Source organism: Bubalus bubalis, chromosome 4 (genome assembly GCF_019923935.1).
Source record: "Bubalus bubalis isolate 160015118507 breed Murrah chromosome 4, NDDB_SH_1, whole genome shotgun sequence".
NCBI lineage: Eukaryota > Metazoa > Chordata > Mammalia > Artiodactyla > Bovidae > Bubalus > Bubalus bubalis.
The window spans coordinates 69,946,884-69,951,692 of record NC_059160.1 but is presented as its reverse complement, the minus strand read 5'-3'; the positions used below and the strand labels follow the sequence as shown (position 1 = coordinate 69,951,692).

Here is a 4,809-nt window from a genome sequence, read left to right as displayed (position 1 = left end):
CATCCTCTGTCGTCCCCTTCTCCTCCTGCCCCCAATCCCTCCCAGCATCAGAGTCTTTTCCAATGAGTCAACTCTTCGCATGGGGTGGCCAAAGTATTGGAGTTTCAACTTTAATATCAGTCCTTCCAATGAACACCCAGGACTGATCTCCTTTAGGATGGACTGGTTGGATCTCCTTGCAGTCCAAGGGACTCTCAAGAATCTTCTCCAACACCACAGTTCAAAAGCATCAATTCTTCAGTGCTCAGCTTTCTTCACAGCCCAACTCTCACATCCATACACGACCACTGGAAAACCATAGCCTTGACTAGATGGACCTTTGTTGGCAAAGTAATGTCTACACTTACAGATCAGCACATATTTTATCAGACTACCCAACTACTGTTGTAAGTCAACAGTAATAGCCAACTCTGTATTTTTCTTATCCTGTTCATCAAAAAACATCACACTAGATGTATGACTAGTCCAATACAATTCAATGCAATGAGTTCAATTAATTCAATGAGCATTTTGTTCCCCTCCAATGTGCACAGTAAATTTCACTATTTGGCCTCTAAGTCCTTGACTCTTCTATGACTCACCTAGTCTAAATAAAATCTTGCATAAGGCTGGACAGTTGCAAACCCCAGTGGAAACCCTGGTATTTTTTTATTATTTATTATTATTTTTGGCTGCGCTAGCTCTTCAGTGCTGCGTGTGGGCTTTCTCTGGTTGTGGTGGTCGGGCTTCTCATTGCAGTGGCTTCACCTGTTGTGGAGCACGGGCTCTAGGGCACTCAGGTTTCAGTAGTTGTGGATAGAGGGCTCTAGAGCACAGGCTCAGTAGTTGTGGCACTTGAACTTAGCTGCCCCGCGGCATGTGGGATCTCCCTGGACAAGGGATCGAACCCCTGTCTCCTGCATTAGCAGGCAGTTCCTTTACCACTGAGCTACCACAGAAGCCCAGAGGCATTGGTATTAGTGCTGAAGTAAACTTTAGAGGAATAACTATACTTGCTTATGGGACTGTTCACAGCCTTGCTAAAAAGCCTACTCTTCCTGAATACCTAGATTGAAAAATTCTAATTAAACATGAGATTTCATTGATAAACCTTTAGTACCTGTGTAAGCTTCTGGTCCCTGGAAAGATGTATGACTAGCCCAAAATACTGGCTGTGTTTCCATTTTAAACCTGTCCATTATTCTTCCTCACCACAGTACTGTCAAATTCTCCCACTGCGCATGTCACTGGTAAGCGCTCTTAACTGCTTCTATGTCCTTCGGATGTTCTACTGCGCACAGAGGATTCACAGAGGTTCTCACTTTAATGTGTAGGGAATTTCCATTTCACACCATCAGTTCCCTAGAAACCATCAACTGGGAACAACTTCTAGTTAGTAAAGGCACAATTACTCTTTATATAAAGGAAACCAAAGGAGTTGTTTGGAAGTTGAACAAACATCTTAGACATTCCTATGAAGGGAATGCTGTATCTGCTACCAAAACCCAGAGACGTACACTAGATCTAAGATTAGATGGAATATGTAAAAGCATGAACTTGGCAGTTTGAGACATATTGCCGATTTCCCACTATACCCCTGGGGGAGAGTGCTAGTTAGTATTGCAGCAGCAATGCTAACACCACCCTATTGGCTTTCAGTAAACTTGCACCAGCTCCAGTGACGTCTGCCCCCGGATACATCACTCAGAAACCTGTAGAACTGCTTAGAGGTAGAACTGTGCGCTCTACTGCAACTAGTCCAGCATCTAGCACTCAGCCGGTAAACACTGCCCGGGGTGAAGCCCATGAAAAGACTTAAGCCCAGGAAAGACTCGCAGAAGTTGCACAAAAATTCTTGTTTTTATAATATCTTCCCAGGAAGTTAGAAAATAATCGGATTTTAGTTAAAGAGATGGAATCCACCCTCAAATGGAAAAACTACAGAAAAATACTCCTATTAATTAATCAATAGCTTACTTTGGCTAAATGATCATAGTAAGTCAGTACAGTTTATCACTGTAGTTAGAAGCATACCCTACCGTATCCTCATAAACAGGATACTAGTGAAACATGTGAAGACATGACAGCCCTTTAGCCTTTTGTCACTTCAGAACTTAAAAAAGACAAAGGCTGACCAGGATTTGACATTCAGATACATACTTGCTTAGTACAAGCTGAGTTAGGAGATAGCTAAACATTGATTCTTACTCAGTTATGATGTTCTTAGGAAGTTCCTATTTGGACATCGATGGTTATCAACCTGGTTGCACCTCAGAGTCATCTAGGAAGCTTTACAAAATTATCAAATGCTTGCTGCTAAGTTGCTTCAGTCGTGTCCGACTCTGTGTGACCCCAGAAATGGCAGCCCACCAGGATCCCCCATCCCTGGGATTCTCCAGGCAAGAACACTGGAGTGGGTTGCCATTTCCTTCTCCAATGCATGAAAGTGAAAAGTGAAAGGGAAGTTGCTCAGTCATGTCCGACTCTTAGACACCCCGTGGACTGCAGCCCACCAGGCTCCTCCATCCATGTGATTTTCCAGGCAAGAGTGCTGGAGTGGGGTGCCATTGCCTTCTCCGATCAAATGCCTAGATCAATTAAATCTGGAGAGTGGAGCCCAAAAATCAGTATATTCTTTGTTTCCCCAGATGATTCTTATGTGCAGCTAGGCTCTACACCACTGGTACATCCCTTTCAGAAAGCCATTGCATGAAAGCCATCTGTATCTAGATAGTTTTGTTTTTTTCCAAATTCCACAAGGAAAGGGTACTTTTAGAAAAAGGCAGTTTACTGTTTGGTAAGTGCTGGTTCTCACGGGTTATCTGAGTGCTGATTGAAGAGGAGCAAGTCCTTGTCTTGGCAGAGGAGGCAGAGTGTCAGGCTTTGGCAGCTGCTCCATAAACAATGAATGCCCAGATGCCCATAAGAATCATGATTATGTATGCTGACCTCAGATTTAATCATCATGGGGATTCATGAAGGTCCAGGATGACACCAGCAGAGGAAAGAGCTAAGGAAAGTCATACCACGTTTTCTCCTCAAAGCCATCAAAAGACACAGTGCCCCAGAACACGTGCAGCAAGGTGATAACCAGTATCCTAAAGGCTCAATTTAGGAAGAACTGGGGAGGGTCTCCATGAATGCCCACTGTGCCTGGCCCCAAGGAATCAGGGTATTTACAAAGGAAAATATTCCACTCATGATTCCAAAGCCCAAGCCAGAAACATAAGCCAGCAATCCACCAAGGGTGCTGTTTCATCTGGGTTTATATTCTTCAAACCTTCACCAGCTCTTTTAAGTTCATAATATGCAAACCAGAACATTTCTTGGATAAGGACTGAGACTAACACTCCTAAGATCAGCAGATATTTCTGTACTGGTCCATCTTAGTTGTCAGTTGTGGTGGCTGCCGTGAACCAAACAAGGGAGGAAAGCCACAGAGACACAAGCAGAAGAAAGCTCTGATGGTGAGGAAGGTGATGCTCAAAGACTCAGTGACGATGTGCAATGCAGAGGGCAAGCCCAGGACCAAAGGCGATGAAAGTGCAGTCAAAAAGGACGGACACCCTCAAACCAACCAGGAAGCCACATAGGGGCCTGGTGGGATGTGGGGGCACTGAGCCCTGACAGAACTGAGCGTGGGGGTGAAGGGATCTCCAGGAAGAGCAGAAAGCGGAGGCAGGTTCTGTTTCTAGATTATTTTCTTCAAGCTGGCTACTTCTATCTTCCATATCATTTGCTCTATTTCCAATGCATTCTTCATCTCATTTACAGTAAGCCCCCTACATACAAATGAGTTCCATTTTTAAGTCAAATCTGTTGGTAAGTCCAACAGTGTTAGCCTAGATACCCAATTAACACAATCAGCTATATACCACTGGTTTTACATTTGCTTGTGGACATCCTGGGCTTGAAATAAAGATACTGTACTATTGTATCTTATATAGTACTGTACAGTAAAGTACATAAAAGCACAACCACTTGTAGAAGATACACACTTGTGACAATGTAAGCCAAACACGTGCACTAACTTATGTAATTGAACATACGAACACGTTTGCATCTTCGAAAGGTTGCAACTTGAAGGTTCATATGTAGGGGACTTACTGTATTGAGTTCTTCAGCTTCAGAACTTTTTTCAGCTCCAGAACTTGTTTTTTTGTTTTTTCAGCATTTCTACCTCTTTAGTGACATATTCATTCTGTTCATTCATTTTACTCCTGAACTCAATGAACTACCTTTCTGAGTTTTCTTGTTTTCTTGTAGCCCATTGAGTTTCTTCACAACAGCTATTTTGAATTCTCTATCTGTTAGATCACAACACTTCATGACTAAGTTTGGTTTCAGGAGAATTGTTGCTTTCTTTTCGCAACACTGTGTTACTGTGATTTTTCATGGTGCTTGGTGAGTTGTTTCTCTGACAGCACATTTGAAGTAGGGAACACATTTCTTATTTAGGTGAACCACTGTTTAATTTAATTCTGAAAATTAACAGGTTGATAATTATAGGACTTTCTCTCTTTTTAAGTTGGTGGTTCTATAGCACAAGGTCTGGTTTCTCTTCCCTGAGTTGTCTCTGGCTGTATTTGAGAATCAATACGTTCCACTCTCCATCACCTCTGCCAGAGATTGTGAGGACTTGTGCTTCCAGGATTGCTAGTGCCTTGCTGCTGCTGCTGCTCCTGCTGCTAGTGCTGCTGCTGACCTGATGCTGCCTCTGAAGGCACCAGGTTGGCAGGCACCTCCACCATGCCCAAGGTCACCTGGGTTGTGGGCACTGCCACTGCAGAAGGGGGAGGTTGGTGGGGAGGGAACAGGGTCAGGGGAGTC

General features: G+C 43.6%; 1 pseudogene; it reads right to left on the bottom strand.

The window, feature by feature from the left end:
• Positions 1-2,790: 2,790 nt before the first annotated feature.
• LOC123333382 lies at positions 2,791-3,710 on the bottom strand (annotated as a pseudogene).
• Between the last annotated feature and the right edge of the window lie 1,099 nt (positions 3,711-4,809).